This window comes from Boleophthalmus pectinirostris, unplaced genomic scaffold (assembly GCF_026225935.1).
Source record: "Boleophthalmus pectinirostris isolate CB_2022bp ecotype Guang Dong unplaced genomic scaffold, ASM2622593v1 HiC_scaffold_19, whole genome shotgun sequence".
Lineage (NCBI taxonomy): Eukaryota > Metazoa > Chordata > Actinopteri > Gobiiformes > Gobiidae > Boleophthalmus > Boleophthalmus pectinirostris.
The window spans coordinates 37665684-37687908 of NW_026571140.1; positions in this window are offsets into that span (position 1 = coordinate 37665684).

Here is a 22225-nt window from a genome sequence, read left to right on the forward strand (position 1 = left end):
GCTGGAATGAAGACCTGCTCAATTCAAGTCAATTTGGGGATGAGTGTGAGTTTGACAGTTGTCTTAGCCAATCATATTTCATTGAGTTATGGGCGGGATCATATCACGACACCTTCCGGGCCTTGGTGAATACCCACTGACAGCAAGTATAAGCGAAACGGCAGCATCAAAAAACGTGTTGGACGCCTCTATTTGGACGCCTTGGGGCTGTCTGAAAGAAGGAGAAGAAAGAGAAAGACCCAAAAAACGGAGCTCAGAGCCCACAGAGGCTTGGAGCCCATGGAGCCCATATTAAACAAATATATGAAGTAAGTGAATGTGTAATTCACTTCCTTTCATTTTTTTAAATAAATGTCATGTCATAGATGTCATGATAGCCAGCAACTGGTCCTAGTGAAGGCCCAGGGTCCAGGTCCACATTTCGCCACTGCACTAGAATAACCTTGAGTCTGACCATTCCAGGGCTGCAAATTATTCAAATGATTCTAGTGAAGGTATGGAGTTTCTGTATAACTTTTTAATGAATGTTTTTAGTTTGAGAGAAGCCTAAATATGCAGCATTTATGTGTCAAACGTGTGAATGAAACAAAACACAACTCCAGGTTTGTTTCTGCTGAAGACGAAGACATTATAACAGATTAAAAAAATAATATCACTCTGTTAATTTAACAAGGAAATCCTGTACATTATCTCCTGCTGCAGAGAAAGTATCTCTGGGGGGTTTTTGGTCCGCCCTGTGCTCAGACCGTAGACTTGATCTCGAACACAGTGGTAAATGTTCTGAGACAAAGCACAAACCGAGTCTTGTTTTCTTTGGTCTGAAGCCTGTTTGCGTCACGATGCTGTCACTTCCACTGTTGCTTCTTTCATGTTTCGTGGAGAAATCACATTGTTTTGAGGCTTTTTTTTGCGTGGAATGACATCATGAAACTGGGACAAAGGAATTCCTGGCCAATATACCGTCAAATACTGTTTTTAAAGAGATGCGCAATTCAAACATGATGATTCGATTGAATATTTTAACCTCCACAAGGTACAGAGGGATATTATACTGGTCCCCACGTCTCCGCTGCCCCACGAGCCAGATTCAGAGTTCAGAGTTGTGCAATCTGATTTATTTATTTCAGTGACACATGTTGAAAGAACGTCCATCATTTTGAGCAATAAACAAAACATCTCCCCACAGATCAAAAGAGTATAGTTTTTCTCTCATTGATTGTGCGTAAATCTGTCATGTTTTTCAGTCCTTGAGATACTTTGTTCTTTTCCACGAAAGCAGTTTTTGTTTTGATACGGATAGACCAATGCCCAGATTGACTAATCCACGTCTTTGGTAGCGGTTCGTTCAGTCTTCAGTTTGAAATTTAGAATTAGGGATTTCTTTTGTCAGACAGGAGAGTTTGTTAACCTGCTTTACATGTTTTGGCTCTTTCCTGTAGCCTTCCTCAAAAGTGCAACGTGATGGTGTAGTCATGTGTCTTGTAGGCTTTTTACTTGGTTTTGCCCAGAAGTGGGACCAAGTCGTTTTGCAAGTCTCAAGTAAGTCTCAAGTCTTTGACCTAAAGTCCGAGTCAAGTCCCAAGTCAAATACAGACAAGTCTAAGTCGAGTCTCGAGTCACTGGCCCATAAATCCAAGTCAAGTCCAAGTCATCTGCTTTGAGATTCAAGTCATTTCAAGTTTTTAAACCAGTTTAGGTTTTTGCAATTTATCTGAATTTAAAGCTGAATTGTACTTCATGGTATATTTATATATGAGTATTTATATAAGAGTTGTACAAATTCTATTTAGTCATTTTTCAATTTTTCATTGTCTTGACAAGACCTAAGTGTGAATCATTACTGTCAAAATAGAAAGAATTAAGATTTAAGAGTGTTTACTAACAGTTATTTTGTCATGAAATGGAAGGATCATGTCCTGTGTAGTTCCTTCTCTTTTACTGTGTTGCACTTTACATTTGAGGATAACTGTAAAGAGAAAAGTATTTTATAAAAACATATTAAACATAAATATAAACATATTTTTTAAGGAAAAGCAAGTCTTTTCAAGTCGCAGACCTCAAGTCCAAGTCAAGTCCCAAGTCATTGACCTAAGGCCTAAAAATAGTGACTCAAGTCTGACTCGAGTCCAAGTCACAAGTTACACACTTAGGCCCCCTACTGTCTGACGCCTTCTCCAGGACTGCATCCCATGTGCGTGACCAGATGTATTCTTCCTTGTCATGATTCATGCTCCTTGGACCTCGTCTGCACACTGCAAAAAATAAAATCTAGCCAAGTTAAGATTACATGAATTAAGAAAGTTTTATCATGATTTGAGTAAATTTTACCTGTCAGTTCCATTCCATTGTTACCAATGGAAAATGACTTTTTGTCCTTAAAATATGAAAATACATCTTGCTACACATAAGAAAAAAAAAACTAAACAAAAAACCCTTTACACTTAAAATAAGAAACAAAATCTAATGTTGCTTAAATTAAGAAAAACACACTTATTCCATCGGTAGATATTTTAACTTGTCAAGTTGAATCTGTTCAAATGTTCTTGCAGCAGTGCAGATTTCGATGGTCTCTCTGATCCAGGGCTGGAGTTTGTTACTTTCAGCATGAATGACCCTGGCAGAACAGTAGGGGGTGTAAATTTCCTCAACAGTCTGGCAAAACCATATAAATAATCTACAAGACACATCACTAAACCTGGTTTAGTTGTGCTTCAGTCCTCCTGGTTCAGTCCTCAGTTCAGTCCTGGTTTAAACCTTGTTTAGTCCTGGTTTAGACCTGGTTTAGTCCTGATTCAGTCCTAGTTTAGTCCTGGTTTATACCTGGTTTAGACCTGGTTTAATCCTGATTTAGTCCTCCTGGTTCAGTCCTCGGTCCAGACTTGGTTTAGTCCTGGTTTAGTCCTGGTTCCGTCCAGATACGGCGCAAAAGTCCGGCATACAATTATTTTGGTGTGTTAGTTTAAAGTGCTGCAATAGTCGTGTAATGTTTTACATTTTAAATACAGTAATATTGTTAAGAAATGAATTACTTTAGAATGACAGTAACAAGTCATAAATAACACATTACAGTTTTGAAGTAACTTGCCCGACAGTGTTCATGTGACGGTTCTGATGTGAAGGATATGGGAAGAAACTGAAACATGTAAAGGAAGTCAACAAACGCCCCCGTCTGGCAAAAATAATAGTTCATTCTAAGGTGAATCCACTTTTAAATCACGGCCGTTTGAACTCATGGACCAGACTCACATCTCTGTAAAGTTTTGGACAAGTGTGTATTCTGGATCCCAGGCACAATATTACTCAACATACACAAAACAATGTTCCGTGCTAGACCAGTTTCACATAAGGCTGAAAAACATGAGAGAAAAATGCATGCGTTTCCATAGGGACCAGTAACACCAGATACCTCAGCACAAATAAAACGCTACTATAAAACGCATTATAGACCGCTCAGGGAACTGGCAAGGCTTTATATAGGATTTCCAAATGTACTTTTTGACTTATAGATTTTGGAGTTGGACGTGAAACTTGCAAACTTCTCCAGAAATGCCTGTAGTTACTGGAAGTTTCCCATGATCAGTAATGTATCATCTATCAGGTTTTATTGTGTATTTTATGAGCTTTTTATGTGTTACATATATTGATTTAAAATATGTATTAAAGACGATGTACTAAAATTTTACTGTAGCTGCTGCAGATGACGGGAAAAACAAAACAAGTTCGTTTTAAAGCAGTTTGTGGTGGTCCAAAGTTCTTCCTCGCTTACCTTAAGCATTCAGAGCTTCTGTAATTATTCAACGCGATGAGTTTAGAGGCACTTTTCACAGCGTCATGATAATGTGAACAACAACTAGCATGATAACCGCGCACTTCCTGAGTTTTTATTTTTATTTATTTATTGCTCGTGATATTATTTTGTTGGCATCAGCTTAAAAAGAACAACAACAACAATAAAAAATCTGAAAATTAACATAAATACATATTTCTTATTATTTGCCTTCCAATCCATTTTATTTCTATAGCACATTTCACAAACAGTTTCCAAAGTGCTGCACAAATACATAATAATAATAATAACAATAATAAAATGATAAAACCAATAAAATACATTAAAATAAATAAAAGACACAGACGTCCACACAACTCACGCAACAAGCAATACAATCTTAAAATCAATTCTAAAATGAACAGGAAGCCAGTGCAAAGACGCAAGGATTGGGGTCATGGGCTCTCTCCTTTTGGTTCCTGTTTAAAGTCGCGCTGTAGAGTTTTGCCTTGTCTTGCTGTGTGAGCAAAAGCATCAGGAAGAAGATAAATCTTATAAACCCTGCTCCTTTTACAGATCAAAAAAGTTAAACATGTCTTTAATAATCGTTCGATCGTTTTTTGACAGTAAAATGTTATTGATACGGACAGTACACAGCATGTTTTGATCTAAAGAAATATTTTTGGGAAATATTTTGCTCAAACACATGGGGATAGAGGCCTTTTAAATAAATGGGTAGAACTCTGGGTTACATTTCCTCTAGCGCATGTACTTTTAATACTTTAAAAAAATAAAATAGTACTTCAGACGCCATGTTGTTGTAGCCAGGCTGGCGCCACCTAGTGCTTCCAATCAATTTCATTTCTCTCGAGCGACTAGATCAGGAATCAGAATACACTAGACGTTTCGCAAAAACCCCGGAAGAGCGAGTCCGGGCACCAGCCAATCAGCAATGAGCAATGTTGGAGAGTAACAGATTACATGTACCGGAGTTACGTAATGAGAGTACAAATTATGAGTAACTGTATTCAGTTACAGTTACTGTTTCAGTGAGAGGTAATTAGATTACAGTTACTTGGTTTAAATAAATGGATTACACAGCGGTATTTTCCTGTTTTCACATTTCGGGAAATTCCCTTTTTTTTTTTCCGATAATTGCCGGACACAAGGTCTCAAACCAGGTCTAAAACCTGGTCTAAAACCAGGTCTAAACCAGGACTAAACCAGTTCTAAACCTGGTCTAAAACCAGGTCTAAAACCAGGTCTAAAACCAGGTCTAAACCAGTTCTAAACCTGGTCTAAAATCAGTTCTAAACTAGGTCTAAACCAGGACTAAACCAGGTCTAAACCAGGTCTAAACCAGAACTAAACCAGGACTAAATCCAAGTCTAAACCAAGTCTAAACCAGGTCTAAACCAGGATTTAACAGGACTAAACCAGGTCTAAACCAGGATTTAACAGGACTAAACCAGGTCTAAACCAGGATTTAACAGGACTAAACCATGCTGCATTGACCATGTTTCCTCCTCTTCTATCAAGTAATATTTTTAATACGGTTAAGTAAAGTCTGAGCTTTTTTATTTTCTTTTATCAGTCAAAACATCTCATGTGAATATCTCCTCGTCTTCGCTTCTCTACAGAAAATCAAGTAATCCAAAGTATTCAGATTACGTTACTCACGTTAAGTAATTTAATGGATTACGTTACAAACTACATTTTGAGGTATGTACTCTGTCATCTGTAGGGGAATATCCCAACACTGGCAATGAGCCATATATTCTGTGTTGGCAACGATTCCCGAGATCGAGGATTTAAAGCCAGAACAAAGAGAATGTTTGGTGAATTTTATCAAGGCGTTATTGTCCTCATTCCTACGGGATTTGGGAAAAGCTTAATATACCAGTTAGTCCCGTTAGCGGCGCATTACATACGTCACAACCAAAAAGCAGAGATTGGTTAAATTTGTTAAATGATAAAAAGTACCTGCCTACTGTCGAGCAAAGGAATCCTAATGCGAGGTCAGTGAAACTATCTGATGAATCAGGCTAATGGTTTTGCTCCTACATTGGTCATATATTTGACCATGAAACAGTACATTTTAAAAAAGTAAAACAGCTTTGGTTCCTTTTCCCACTGTGAGTAAATCTACAAGTGACAAAAGCTTTATGTCGACAACATGAAATGATTTGAACATTTGTGTTTCTTGCAGCTCACGTTCAGATATGATTTCATTTTTCCAATTTTTGTTTTGATCCTTTTAAAAAACATACTTTGCACATGGCAGTTACTCTTACTTTAGTATTAGTCATTGTAATTTCGTGTGTGTACTACTACGTTGTACTTTTACATGAGTAATAACAGTATCATACTAATATGAGTAAAATTTTTGGCAACACTGATGGTGATTCTAAAATTTCAACACTTAGGAATGATTCGATTCTGCTACCACGATGATAATAATACATTTTTTTCACAACAGAATCTGATCTTTTTATCTTTCTTTCTTTTATATTCCCACTTATATCTGTGTAATTCCTCAGTGGTCCAGGTGGGTTCTGATACAGCTCAAAATCATTCTAAAGTTATTCAGGAAAGGTTCATTTCTGTCCTGTGAATGTGATGCTTTTAGAATTGATATCTGCTCAGATGAGTGTCTAGATTTTAGCACCGATTAGTATTTGATTCTCGAACCCGTCATACAAACTAAAGCGTTCCTCCCAGACTGATGAATTGGACTGATACATTTTCCAGCTCTTTCTAGGAACTACACGTAAACGAACCATTATGTCCTGAGAGCGTCGTCTAAACATGTCTGTGTAGAATGTAAACAGAGGAGGGACATGCTCAGCCACAAGAGCAGAGAAAGGTCATGTCTGTGCTACTCTGAAAACCGTCGTGCAGCCCCAAACCAGAGCTGCACGATTTTGGAAAAACCTCTGATTTTTCTAATTCTGTAGTGGTATTTCAATTAGATTTACGATAAATGTTTAAAAAGTGCACATTCTGAACAACTCCAGAAGCATTAAAATAAAAAAATGAAAAAAAAAATCTCAAGCATTTCAGCCTAAACTACAGGTACAACAAGATTACAAAAAGACAGAATGTTTTTTTCTTTGCTGAGGAATTCTATTGTCTAAATAATTGTTTTGCTGCAATTATGCAATTTGCTGCAATTATTTGATTATAGCAAATTACAATATCAAAACTAAATACTAATTAAAAAGTACAGAAACTTTCTGGAGGTGGCACGTCAGCTGAGATTGTGTAAACACCGTGCTTCAGAACTTTCTTCGTGGGGATGGATTTGTTTGTTTTACTGCAGGAAGAGGTCCAAATAAGAGTCTGTAACGTGGAGATTTAAGCCCAAGTTTTACAGTGCAATAAACAAAACCAAAAAAGTAAACAAACATGCTTTTATTACCTGGTCCCCGAAGGGTTGACCAGGTTTTGTATTCACCCTGTGTGTCTGTGTGTCTGTCAACCTGCAATAATTCTGCCATTTATGGACCGATTGTCACCAAATTTGGTAAGTGGGTCAAACCACAAAAAAAAAAAAAAAAAGTTTGGTGACGATCCGAGGTCATTTGAGGTCACACGGGTCACGCCATTATAAAGGATAGGCAGTTTCGGCAATTTCTGAACCACCTGCGGCCTAAAATATTCACCCAATCATCAAACAAGTTGGCACACACATAAGGATCGAGCTCGAACAACAGGAGTGTCTCAACATCTCAGAAAAATTATTATCTATTTATAATTCTATGCATTTGTATAGTAAAATATTAATAGTTTTTAAGATAATCACTAATTATAACAGTTCCTTTCTCTTTCAGTGTATGTCATCAAAATTCTAACTGGAATTAAAATAATTTCCATTTCTTCTTTTTCTGGTGATAAACAACACACTTATCTACAGTCACACAACTAACACATACACAACTCATGAAAAATTAAATTTTCATTACACACTAGTAAACACAGACGTTCTCATGTGTGACCAACAGTGTTGGGCAGTAACAGATTACATGTACTGGAGTTACGTAATCAGATTACAAATTATGAGTAACTGTATTCAGTTACAGTTACTGTTCCAATGAGAGGTAATTGGATTACAATTACTCTGTTGAAATAAATGGATTACATGGCGGTATTTATTACTCATTGCTGGTAAATAAAACAAGTCTAAACTAGATCTTAACCAGGTCTAAACAGGTCTTAAACCAGGTCTAAACTAGATCTAAACCAAGACTAAACAAGGACTAAAACCAGGTCTAAACCAGGATTAAACCAGAACTAAACCAGGACTAAAACAGAACTAAAACAGAACTAAAACAGGACTAAAACAGAACTAAAACAGAACTAAACCAGGACTAAAACAGAACTAAAACAGAACTAAACCAGGACTAAAACAGAACTAAAACAGAACTAAAACAGGACTAAAACAGGATTTAACAGGACTAAATCATGCTGCACGGACGTGTCTCTTCTTCTATCAATAATATTTTTAATTTGGTTGAGTAAAGTCTGGGCTTTTTATTTTCTTTTATCAGACAAAATATCTTATGTGAAGATTTCCTCGTCTTTGCTTCTCTACAGCAAATCAAGTAATCCAAAGTATTCAGATTACGTTACTCACTTTAAGTAACTTAATAGATTCCGTTACAAACTACTTGTCTGCACTGAAATAGAAGGGTCGCGTTCTCTGTATTTCCCTCTGTTTTTCTGTGTTGTACTGTATATTACTGTAGTAAACTTGAGGATACATACACCAGGGGTGTCAAACTCATTTTGGTCCAGGGGCCGTATCCAATCTACTTTGATCCCAAAGGAGCCGGATCAGAAAACTCATGTCATATAAACCCCAAAAATAACAATAATTTCGAATATTTGTGCAGAGAAACACAAATCTATTACAGAAATCTTTTTTAATTGATGAACTCTTTCTTTTACAAAATATTATAATATTGTGAACAACCTGAAACTTTAAGAAAAATACAATTTCAACACATGTTCATGTTTGAACATGAACTTGTATGCAAATAGGAATAAGTAAATTTTTCTTGGAAAATCCTGCACTCGGCTCCACTTTTCTCACTTTTGACATTTTGTGATGAGGGTGTCACGGTCAACAGCCAAAACGATCGTCCTTTAAGAGCGTTTGGAAAGAGACAAGTCTTCATTTGTGCTGCTCTGGTGGGAGGGGCCACATACAGAGACGCTGGAGACGCTGCTGTGATAAACACCACAGAAAATTTACAGTATTTTAATAGAAAATATAATTCAAATATTTTAGTAGAAAATCAGCCGAGGGCCAGATTAAAGGTCTTGGAGGGCCAGGTCTGGCCCCCGGGCCGTATGTTTGACACCTGTGCCATACACAGTACTTCAGTTACAACTAAAGTAACAAATAAAAGAAGTTGACATGGTCCAGTTTGTTCCGGTAAAATTAAGCACGGCATGTATCAACTGCAAGAGAGAAGTATTTTCTAAAAACATACTGTATTTTCTGGACTATTGAGCCTGAATATAAGTCGCATCAACTAAATTTTAATAACTAAATTTTAAATTTGTACATATATAGTACATGTACTGGAGTTACGTAATCAGAGTACAAATTATGAGTAACGTATTCAGTTACAGTTACTGTTCCAATGAGTGGTAATTGGATTACAATTACTCCCCCCCCCCCCCCCCCCCTCGGTAATTCCACTCATTGCTGGTAAATAAACCAAGTCTAAACCAGGACTAAAACCAGGTCTAAACTAGATCTAAACCAGGTCTAAATCAGGTCTAAATCAGGTCTAAATCAGGTCTAAATCAGGACTAAACCAGAACTAAAACAGAACTAAAACAGGACTAAAACAGGATTTAACAGGACTAAATCATGCTGCGCAGACGTGTCTCCTCTTCTTCTATCAATAATATTTTTAATTTGGTTGAGTAAAGTCTGGGCTTTTAATTTTCTTTTATCAGACAAAATATCTTATGTGAAGATTTCCTCGTCTTTGCTTCTCTACAGCAAATCAAGTAATCCAAAGTATTCAGATTGCGTTACTCACTTAAAGTAATTTAATAGATTCCGTTACAAACTACATTTTGGTGTATGTAATCTGTAATCTGTAGGGGAATACATTTTAAAAGTCACCTTCCCAACACTGGCCACACCTGAATATAAGCCACAGGTGTCCACATCTTCAAGAACGTTTTCAAGTTTGGGTTGTCTGCTTTTATCGCCTCTGAAAGATTTTGTCGTCTTTTTCAGTCACGCCACCATCGCCAAAATCTCACTATCGACTCACTGATATCGAGCTCTGTTTCCTTCTTCCACAGCCACATCGATCGCCTTTCACTTAAAAGCCGCAACATCTGCGTTTCTTCGTGGGTTTTCCGTGAGGAGGGTGTGTGTATGAAGCGCAAAATAACTGTCAAACTAGAATCTTTCTCGGCGCATCACCACCGTCTTTCCCCATGCTCTACTGCGCATGTCTCCTGCAGAAAGAGCCTCTGTCCTGTCTGTATCATGTCACTGTCTTGGAGGATTTCAGCAGATTTCAGACTCTCTGAGGGGCTGGTTTAGTTCTATCGATCAAGTATGAGTGGATGTGCGGCTACTGAAGTTTGAGACGTTTCTTCTCGTCGTTTAAGCACAGGGGTAAGACGTATCCCCCTCACTAATGTTCATTTAGCATCATAACTTATTTTCTCACACGGCGATAAACTATTTGAGTGCGCTGTGTTATCATAGACCGTATTTATAAATGGACAATGTGCCAAACAAAGAACCTGTCCGTATATTCGCCGCATCATTTTAGCTGCAGGGTTCAAAGTGTGAGAAAAAAGTAGCGGCTTATAGTCCGGAATTTACGGTATATGACGAGTACAATGTCATGCAAAGAGCCGATAGAAATGGTTAGGTTCAACATTTGTGGACTTTCTGTTTGGATATTTGATAAACCACTGTTTGTTACTTTGGGCTTGAAGCGGGGTACATTTCGAGCACAGTCACACATGACCGCAGAGTCTCCCGGAAACCGCACTCAACTAGAAAACTATACCACCGGGGAAAATGTGTGGAGGAGCTGAGTGAGTGGATTACATTTACACATGGAGCAAATAACGACAAAATCAAGAGGAGCAAAGTGGTGTAATTGAGGGATTTAAAGGGCCTGTACATGATTTTTTTTTTCCACGTATTTAAGCAAAAGTTGTCTTCCCTGAGTACAGATATTTGTTACATATCTTGGCAGCGCAAAATAATTCCAGTATGCACTGTCTGCATCTAATTGTAAAACGTTTTATTGTCTGAGGATCAGGAAGTGTGTGAATTGTGAGCTTTAGCATGCCGGTTGTCACATTTATATACAGGTTTATGGCCATGTGGGTTAAAGGGACAGTCTGGAATTTTAGACATAGGGCCTCATTTCCTAGTGAGCCAAAGTGTTGGAGACGTGTGGAGACACTTTTAAAAATATTCCATCCATATCCAGTGTTGGGAAGGTGACTTTTAAAATGTATTCCCCTACAGATTACAGATTACATATCCCAAAATGTAGTTTGTAACGTAATCCATTAAATTACTTAAAGCGAGTAATGTAATCTGAATACTTTGGATTACTGCAAATTCATGTTTGTTCTCTTCAAATTGGCTGTTGAGCCCAAGTCTCCATGAACAGGGTTTTGTTTTCTGTAGAGAAGAAAAGAGGAGGAAATGTTAACATAAAACATTTTGTCTTCTTAAAGACAATAAAAAGACCAGTCTTTTAATGTCAAAAATATTATTGATAGAGCAATGATTTTTATATGAGGTCACTGCTGCCTTAAATTATGTCCACACTACTGTTAGAGTCATATTGTTTAGACCTGGTTTAGTCCTGGTTTTAGTTCTGTTTTAGTCCTGGTTTAGTCTTGGTTTAGTTCTGGTTTTAGTTCTGGTTTTAGTTCTGGTTTAGTCCTGTTTAGTCCTGGTTTTATTCCTGGTTTAGTCCTAGTTTAGTCCTGGTTTTAGTCCTGGTTTAGTCCTGGTTTAGTCCTGGTTTAGTCCTGGTTTTAGTCCTAGTTTAGCCCAAAATGTGAAAACAGGAAAATACCACTGTGTAATCCATATATTTCAACAAAGTAACTGTAATCCAATTACTACTCACTGAAACAGTAACTGTAACTGAATACAGTTACTCATAATTTGTACTCTGATTACATAACACCGGTACATGTAATCTGTTACTCCCCAACACTGTCCATATCCATAGACTAGTGCATGTCAATGGCCAAGCAAACCTATTATTACACCAGACAGCTGATGTGAATGTCTGTGTAAAAAGAATAATTTTAGAAGTAAAATCTAATGTAATCAAATCAAACTTTATTTATAGAATGCTTTTCATAGAAAAATGCAACACAAAGCGCTTTATGGTGATTAAAAACAATTACACATTTCCTTCCACCCTCTACACATACACACAAAGCTAAACTAAACACTTGGGTCTTGAGATTACTATCTGTGACATAATTGTCTTTTACTTCTACTCCTTCTGCTGACTGTCTGGAATCTGACATAGCTATCTTCTTTACAACTAACTATCTGAAATCTGGATATTTATACTAACTATCTGGAATCTGGGACACTAACTATTTGGAACCAGGACATAAAGAAAAATAAAAGGAAGAAACCCCTCTGCAACAACAGCACATACAACAAAAATACAGTACAGACATAATCGACAAGACTAGCAACCGGGGAGGAGAGAGGGAATTTCAGTAGACCCCAAAATTTAGACAGGCAGCCTCTAGATCCTGGGTGGGGCAAAAAGCTGCGAGCGCATAGAGAAAGTTTGTGAGGAGGAGAGCCATCCTCCTGCTCTAGTCTCTCTTGGGCGACAAGGAACCAGGTGATCAAAACCAACCTTGCATTTGAAGGATTTATGTCTGAGTTGTACTTCCTGATAGAAAGCTCAGCAGCAGCGGACTGATATCACCTTGCACCTGTCTTACCAGCAAAGTAAAATTCCGCTGCTGCTGAGAATATATTCCCTCAACATGTGACGGTTCAAGCGATGCAAGGTTAATTTTATTTCAAATATTATTCTATCAAAACAGACATTTACATCGACAGTCTGGTGTAATAATAGGTTTGGTTTGGGTGCTTTGTGGAGTGGGTAAGTGGCAAATTTAAGGCTACGTTTACACATAACCAGGTATGTTGAGAAACAAATATTTCCCTCCCTCCGTTTTCCAAAATAACATTGTGCACACAGCACTGTTTTCCAAAAAGTTTTCATTTACATCAATCCGCATAAATATGCCATCGAGCCCCATCATAACTACACCAAGCTTCTGGGCGGAGCTGGATTAGATTCAAACCTGTAGCTTTTATTTCATTGCAAAAATAGGTAACACTTTATAATAACTACATCTTACTAAGTAATTCATTGTCTCATAGCTTACTAATGATTAATAAATGCTCAAATGGTTAATCCATGAGTAATTAAGTATGAAATAATTATGAGTAACTATTTACAGCACAGGCAAATTCAGTGGAAGTGCTTATTAAGGTAGTAATTAAGTAGTTACTAAGCGTGAATCAATATTAATTATGTCTTTGTTCATTATTAATTAAGCCTTTGTTCATGTTTTATTAAGGCTAAATAAGGTGTAGTTATTATAAAGTGTTACCCAAAAATACCTTGAAAAAAGTGCATTAGTGAGTGGGCTCGCCTCTCCACAGATCTGTTAAAGAAGTGGCAAAATCGCTGCCCTCCTACCTCATTAGTCTCTGGTCATGAATATGAAACATCAGCTGTGTGTGTAAATGCAAACACATGAAAAGTGTTTGCACCAGAAGAAATGCGACTGATGCTCTGAATGCTCCATCATCATCATCATCATCATCACCATCATCACCATCACCATCATCATCAGAGCAAAAGGGAAACAATGGTCACACTTTTGGCACATCAGCTCCTAAAAATCCATTTATCTCACTTTATACGCAAACACCAAACTGTATTTTTCCAGAATCTCCACTCCAGCCGAAGTTTTTAGAAAGATTTGTTCTCAGATGCAAATTCGCCGATTGTGTCTAAAAGATGAGTTTTTAAAAATACCCGTGTAAGTAAGTGTCTCCACACGTCTCCAACACTCTGGCTCACTAGGGAATGAAGTCCTATGTCCAAAATTCCCGGACTGTCCCTTTAAGTGTCTTGCCCAACGACTTCACAACGATTCTTCTGTGGGATCTGAAATCGCTTTGCCAACCTGTGGAGCTATTTGCTCTACTAATGATGTTTATGTCAACAGCGGGATTGGAACTGCCAACCTTCAGATCAGAGAACTACCAATACTGTGAAGCCAAAACTCCACTCTGGCCTCTTAAAATTGTGAAAAGATCTTATAAACTAATTGTAGTGAATAATTTGGATGCTCTGATTTCTCAAGTTAAATGAGGAGTAACTTGCTTGGACCACTGCAAACTGTTTAAAATGAACTAGTTCTGTTTTTCAGGTTTTTAAGACAGTAAAACTCAGGTACAGCGTCTTTAAAACGTCACCAAGTTTCAGTTCTGCTCTGAGTATAGAATAAATGAGACAATATCTTTCCATCATAATAAATCTGTATTCTTTTTACATGTTTTATGTCTTTCATGTGGTTTTCCTGGCTACTATAATCAATTCTGACAGATTACGCATTCCTATCAAAAGTTTTTCCTTTCAAGACATATCTGCACGTATTTAACTTTGATTTACTGGAAATCAAAAGCAGCCAGCAGATTTTTTACTGCACCTGGAAAACTTGTACAGAAGTGGGTAGAGTAGTCAAAAATTAAAAGTAACGTTAGTTCAGAATACTATTACTCAAGCAGAAGTACAAACTAGTCTAAGAAATTATTTGAGAAATGTACTGCTCAAGTAAGAGTTTCTTAAATGTTATTGGGTTCTTTTTTCAGACCAAGAGTTTGTTTTCATACCTGACCGTCTTCTGTCCAGTCAGCTGATTTAAACAGGTTTTGGCGCTGTCGTCTTAACGGTGGAGGCAGTCCGACTTCCTCAGGACAGTATCCCAGGTGTGTGAGAGTAAAAAAGCCCCATCGTCCCGGTTTATGGGCACGTTTCCATAAGCTACGTTCAGACTGCAGGGCTTAATGCTCAATTCAAATTTTTTTGTGTGAAAAAGGTGGAGGTGGTTCACATTTCCAATTAAATGCGACTTGTGTGTGATCTCCAGTGTGAACTTTAAACGGCCCAAAAGTGTCCCGCATGCGCACTGGAGACACAATGACGTCAACCGCAGCGAGAGTGCTCTGTGTTTACGGTGCATTGAGCACCTGGAGATTTTAAAGTTCCTCTCGTACCAGAGCCAGAACATGAACAACATACTTGTTTTAAGGAGGAGATTGAGAAGGAGAAGGACGAGGTTTTTGGCCGTGGTGTTTTGTGGGGCAGTGGCAGCGACGTCCGTTGAAAGGAACATGTGGATGTGGAGACGGAGCCAAGAGTGGTGAGTGGTGATGTGCTTCACTTCAGTGACACAGAGTTCATTAACAATTTTCGTATGACGAGAAGAACGTTTATGTACATTTGTTGCTTGTTGATAATGTGTAGGTGGATGAATGTGCCTTGGCCGTTCAGACTGAAGTCTCATGTCAAAAGATCGGATATATATATATTGGTTTCAGGACCACATATCCAAGTGTCCTGGGTCGCATTTAAAAAAATCGGATCTGTGTCGTTCAGACTGTCATTAAAAGATCAGATACAGGGGCATAGGGACGAAAAAATCAGATTTGGGTCACTTCAGGCTGCAGTCTGATCATAGCCATATTTCGATTGCCTATTTAATCCAGCGACAGTGTTTGTTTTCCTCGGTCCCAGTGATGTTCACTCCATCCCAGTCCATAATGTGCTTCTCTCTTTTACAGTGCTCAGAACTGGCTGATTTGAGTTGTTCCTGTTCTACTTTGTGTTTTGTTGCTCGTGTGCTCGCCTTCGCTGTTTCTTTCTCGCATTCTGTTCTATGTTCCTTTTTTCGTGGACTGAACGCCCTCCCTGTTTCCCCGATGTGTGTTTTACTGCAGGACATGCAGGGTATTTTGCATATGATATTAAATTTATGCTCCGGTTCTATTTTGTCTTTTGGGTTTACGAGTAATTGCCTGAGTTTTCTTTACAGTTTCATTGGAGTGTTGATATTGTGTTTTCTCATCGCCCTGTTCACTTTTTCTTTTATGCCCCTGATGTCCGGTAATGTTACCACACCTGTGCAGATGGTGCTGTCCTCCTGCCTCCACCGATAGGAAGACAGCGCCAAAACCTGTATAAATCAGCTGAGCAGACACGTCACAGCAACATCACGTGACCACACTGAGGAAGACCACGAAACTGTCGGGTATAAAAACAAACTCTTGGTCTGAAAAAAGAACCTAATAACATAAAATATCAGTAGAACCTCATTGGACTAAGAGGATCTTAAAGGTGCAGTGTGTAACTTCTCTGGTGGAGCGTCTGTCAACCCTCTTTCGATGGAGATGTTGCTTGGAATGTTCCACAGTATGGCATTACACGTATTTATCTCTATGGAGACGGCAGATGACACCAAAGGGACAAGTTACATGTTAGATCGGTGGAGAGGCGAGCCCACTAACAGTAAGAATACAAGTTTTTAGGTAAATAAAAAGGATGGATACCAGTACTAACTAATATCACCTGCACCTTTAAAGATTAACTACTGGGGGTAACATCGAATTAATTATTTGAAGTTTATGTAATTTGACAAACAAAATATTAAATAATACACAATCCAGTCTTTTCAAGGGATAGATACAAATATGAAAAAAAAAAAAAAACTTGAAAAAAATAATTTCTGAAACACATGTTGAAATCATTTCATATTACACATAAAGCTTTTGTCACTTGTAGAGTTACTCACAGTGGGAAGACGAACCAACACTTACTTCGGTAAAAGTAAAAGTATTCTGAAAAGTACAATTTCTTAACAAAGTGGCTGAAGTAAATGAACCTGAGTACTCTCCTCCTCTGGACTTGTAAACTACGTGAGTCAAAATCTTTCGACATCTCGTGGTCTAATCAAAAGTGTTTACAACATGAAGAAAGTAAAAGTGTGTGGTGGAAAAGATCAACTGCTGAAATGTGCCGTGGACTTGTGTGTTGCAGAAGACTTGTGTGTGGTGGACCTGTGTGCGGTGGACTTGTGTGCGGTGGACTTGTGTGTGGTGGTGTGTGTGGTGGACTTGTGTGTGGTGGACTTGTGTGTGGTGGACTTGTGTGTGGTGGACTTGTGTGTGGTGGATGTGGTGGACTTGTGTGTGGTGGATTTGTGTGCGGTGGACTTGTGTGCGGTGACTGTGTGCGGTGTGTGGTGGACTTGTGTGCGGTGGACCTGTGTGTGGTGGAGTGGACTTGTGTGTGGTGGACTGTGTGTGTGGACTTGTGTGTGGTGGACTTGTGTGTGGGTGGACTTGTGTGTGGTGGACTTGTGTGTGGTGGACCTGTGTGGCGGTGGTGTGGTGGACTTGTGTGTGGTGGACTTGTGTGTGGTGGACTTGTGTGTGGTGGATTGTGTGTGGTGACTTGTGTGTGGTGGACTTGTGTGTGGTGGACTTGTGTGTGGTGGACTTGTGTGTGGTGGACTTGTGTGTGGTGGATTTGTGTGCGGTGGACTTGTGTGCGGTGGACTTGTGTGCGGTGGACTTGTGTGTGGTGGACTTGTGTGTGGTGACTTGTGTGTGTGACGTGTGTGGTGGATTTGTGTGCGGTGGACTTGTGTGCGGTGGACGTGTGTGATGTGTGGTGGACTTGTGTGTGTATTGTGTGTGGAGTGACAGTGTGGGTGGACTGTGTGTGGTGTGGTGGACTTGTGTGCGGTGTGGACCTGTGTGCATTGTGTGTGATTTGTGGAGTGGACTTGTGTGCAGTGGATTTGTGTGCGTGGACTTGTGTGCGGTGGACTTGTGGACTGTGTGGGTGGACTTGTGTGTGGTGGACTTGTGTGTGGTGGACTTGTGTGTGGTGGACTCGTGGACCTGTGTGCGGTGGACTTGTGTGCAGTGGATTTGTGTGCGGTGGACTTGTGTGCAGTGGATTGTGTGCGGTGGACTGTGTGCGGTGGATTTGTGTGCGGTGGACTTGTGTGCGGTGGATTGTGTGGTGATTTGTGTGCGTGGACTTGTGTGCAGTGGATTTGTGTGCGGTGGACTTGTGTGCAGTGGATTTGTGTGCGGTGGACTTGTGTGCAGTGGATTTGTGTGCGGTGGACTTGTGTGCGGTGGACTTGTGTGCGGTGGACTTGTGTGCGGTGGATTTGTGTGCGGTGGACTTGTGTGCGGTGGACTTGTGTGTGGTGGACTTGTGTGTGGTGGACTTGTGTGTGGTGGACCTGTGTGTGGTGGACTTGTGTGTGGTGGACCTGTGTGTGGTGGACTTGTGTGTGGTGGACTTGTGTGTGGTGGACCTGTGTGTGGTGGACTTGTGTGTGGTGGACTTCGTGGACCTGTGTGCCTGTGTGTGCGGTGGACTTGTGTGCAGTGGATGTGTGCGGTGGACGTGGTGTGTGCGGTGGACTTGTGTGCAGTGGATTTGTGTGGACTGTGCGTGGATTGTGTGCGGTGGACTTGTGTGCAGTGATTTGTGTGCGGTGGACTTGTGTGCAGTGGATTTGTGTGCGGTGGACTTGTGTGCAGTGGATTTGTGTGCGGTGGACTTGTGTGCGGTGATTGTGTGCGGTGGACTTGTGTGATTGTGTGCGGTGGACTTGTGTGTGTGTGGTGGACCAGTGGATTTGTGTGCGGTGGACTTGTGTGCAGTGGATTTGTGTGCGGTGGACTGTGTGTGATTTGTGCGGTGAACTTGTGTGTGGTGGACTTGTGTGCAGTGGATTTGTGTGCGGTGGACTTGTGTGTGGTGGACTTGTGTGCAGTGGATTTGTGTGCGGTGGACTTGTGTGCAGTGGATTTGTGTGCGGTGGACTTGTGTGCGGTGGACTTGTGTGCAGTGGATTTGTGTGCGGTGATTGTGCGGTGACTTGTGTGCGGTGACTTGTGTGCAGTGGACTTGTGTGCAGTGGATTTGTGTGCGGTGGACTTGTGTGGTGGATTGTGGTGCGGTGACTTGTGTGTGGTGGATTTGTGTGCAGTGGATTTGTGTGCGGTGGACTTGTGTGTGGGTGGATTTGTGTGCGGTGGACTTGTGTGCGGTGGACTTGTGTGCAGTGGATTTGTGTGCGGTGGACTTGTGTGCGGTGGACTTGTGTGCAGTGGATTTGTGTGCAGTGGATTTGTGTGCGGTGGACTTGTGTGTGGTGAACTTGTGTGCAGTGGACTTGTGTGGCAGTGGATTTGTGTGCGGTGGACTTGTGTGTGGTGGACCTTGTGTGGTGGACTTGTGTGCAGTGGATTTGTGTGCGGTGGAACTTGTGTGTGGTGAACTTGTGTGCGGTGGACTTGTGTGTGGTGGACTTCGTGGACCTGTGTGTGGTGGACCTGTGTGCGGTGGACTTGTGTGTGGTGGACTTGTGTGCGGTGGACTTGTGTGCGGTGGACTTGTGTGCGGTGGACTTCGTGGACCTGTGTGTGGTGGACTTGTGTGTGGTGGACTTGTGTGTGGTGGACTTGTGTGTGGTGGACTTGTGTGTGGTGGACTTGTGTGCGGTGGACTTGTGTGCGGTGGACTGTGTGGTGGACTGTGTGTGTGGTGGACTTGTGTGCGGTGGACCTGTGTGCGGTGGACTGTGTGTGTGGTGGACTTGTGTGTGGTGGACTTCGTGGACCTGTGTGCGGTGGACTTGTGTCAGGTGGACCTGTGTGTGCGGTGGACCTTGTGTGCGGTGGACCTGTGTGCGGTGGACTTGTGTGCGGTGGACCTGTGTGCGGTGGACTGTGTGCGGTGGACTTGTGTGCGGTGGACCTGTGTGTTGGAACTGTGGGCTGAGTTATGCAACGCTGCAGAGAAGCGCTGATTTGTGAAAACACGGGATGTTTCTTGCAGAGGGACCCCTGAAGTTTGCAGAATCATGCACATCTGTGTTTTACAGCTGCAAACCCGACCAGAGACCAGCACTCAGACAAAAATGTGACTGGAGCTGGAATTCAACAGCCGGAAACAAGACCTATCATACTTTGGAAAATTAAAGGCACAGTAAGAAACTTTCTGGAGGAGGTGTGTTTTATTCATGGAATACAAGGTTAAACATTCAGAAATGTCAACAGTAAGCAGCACTTTTTCATTTACATCTTTTAATTTGGCTATAGAATCTGAAATGCTCCTCCACGTCAAGAGGAGCCAGTTGAGGTGGCTCGGGCATCTGTTCCAGATGCCTCCTGGGCGCATCCCTCGGGAGGTGTTTTGGGCATGTGCCACCAGGAGGAGGCCCCGGGGAAGACCCAGGACACGCTGGAGGGACTATGTCTCTGGGCTGGCGTGGGAACACCTCGGAGTCCTCCCGGAGGAGCTGGAGGACGTGTCTGGGGTGGAGGAAATCTGGGAGTCCCTGCTTAGACTGCTGCCCCTGCGACCCGGGCCCGGATAAGTGGAAGAAAATGGATGGATAGAGTCTGAAATCTGATAAATCGATACCAACTAGTAGGCCTATTGAAAATCATTGGTAGTGAAAAATTATGAAGTTGGACTTTTCCTGAACAGTGATATCTTCAGTTTTATCACAACTGTAAAACCACATGGTAAACAAATATTATTATTTTGTGTTGAAAATGACAACAGGCTACTGCTTAAAAATAGCTTTTAAAATGTTCATTTGAACATCAAAACTAGTATCAATTGAGTCTATTCTTTAGTAGGCCTATCTAATTCAAGTTTGAAATTCTAATATAGTGACTGACAACACTGCAAGTCTACATGACATGTTTGAACCTATCTATTTTTCCTTCTATTTTTTTTTTTTAAATCTCTAATATAATAAGTACAGAAAAGTGGCCAGAGATAGGGGCAAGTGATTAGTGAAGTAATTTGTTATTTCAAAAAACAAAGTTAACCTTCTGGTTGCCCTGTTTGGTCTATTTAGTGTGTAGAATATGCACTTTTTTCACTTGTATTAGAGTGAAATAGTAGACCTACCTTGTGAAAGTGGGGCAAGTTGCAGTGTGCTGGGACGTGCTGTGATGGTCCTGATATATCTAAGCTCATAGATAAAGACTGCAATAAAACTGTATGATTTTCAATGTTTATCACTTAAAACACAGAGTTTGGAATTGCAATAGATCAGATCATTTACCAGAAATACACCTATCCAAAACCGAACACCTGACTCTTTACCAGCTAATGTGAGTCGAGTCCATGGATCTGTCATAAAATCCAGTCCTAGTTTATGTAAATGCTCCCATCTGCTGGTCTTTTTCTGTAATCACATGAGGACAGCAGTGGGCGTGGTTTCCTTTCTGCAGCCAATGGAAAACTCAGGTTCTTTAAATCTCAGGCATTTCACCCGGGGCCCATTTTCTTCACTTTACAGTACAGTATAAAAAATATTTTGAGAGAAAAATGATGATGATTATGGTAGGTTTTATTTTATATTATTTTTTATTTTATTTTATTGTATTTTTATTATTTATTTATTTATTTATTTATTTATCATGGACTTATTTATGTTTTCTTTTTTTATACGACAATTCTGCTGCTGCCTTCAACAACTTCGCTCAAATAGTGAGAGATACAGGGCTACATTCATACCATATTCCATACAAATGTACAACAACTCACCCTTATGTACCAGATAATACTCCCTACAACTGTACAACAACTCACCCTTACATAACGGATAACTCTATGTCCTGTCAATCATCATATAATTGTTGCACTGTCTTCCTATGACCTCTCGTATAAAGCTGTAATTTTATATTTCATTATTACTTATTTTTCTATTTTATTTTGACATGTACATGTATTAAAAAGTTAAACATTCGGAAATGTGAAATGTCACCCGTAAGCAGCAAGCAGGGTTGTCAAAAGAACTGAAAACCATATCATTTAATTATTCATCATTACCAAAACTAGTACTACGATACATAAAAATCATCAAAAGTTATTATTTATTTTTTTTAATCTTTATTTATCAGAACTAGAGTAAGACGGCATCATATACATGTGCATTTAGATAATTATGCCTTATTTGACAGCTGTCTCTTGCTATGTTCTTTTTTATTTTTTATTTTATTTATTTATTTTTATTTATTTATAATTTGTCAAGTTTGAGGGATTGGATACCCAGCACATCCACAACAAGACAGACTTAACCAAATATAAAACTAACACGCATACAAAATAATAATAATAAAAATAAATAAATACATACATACATAAATAATAATAATAATAATAATAATAATAATATATTAAAAAATCTATCTGTCTATCTTCTTTTTTGCTACTAATTTAGAATTTATTACTACCATTTTTATTGTTTTACTCTTTGATATTATTGTGACGTGTGAGCTACTGT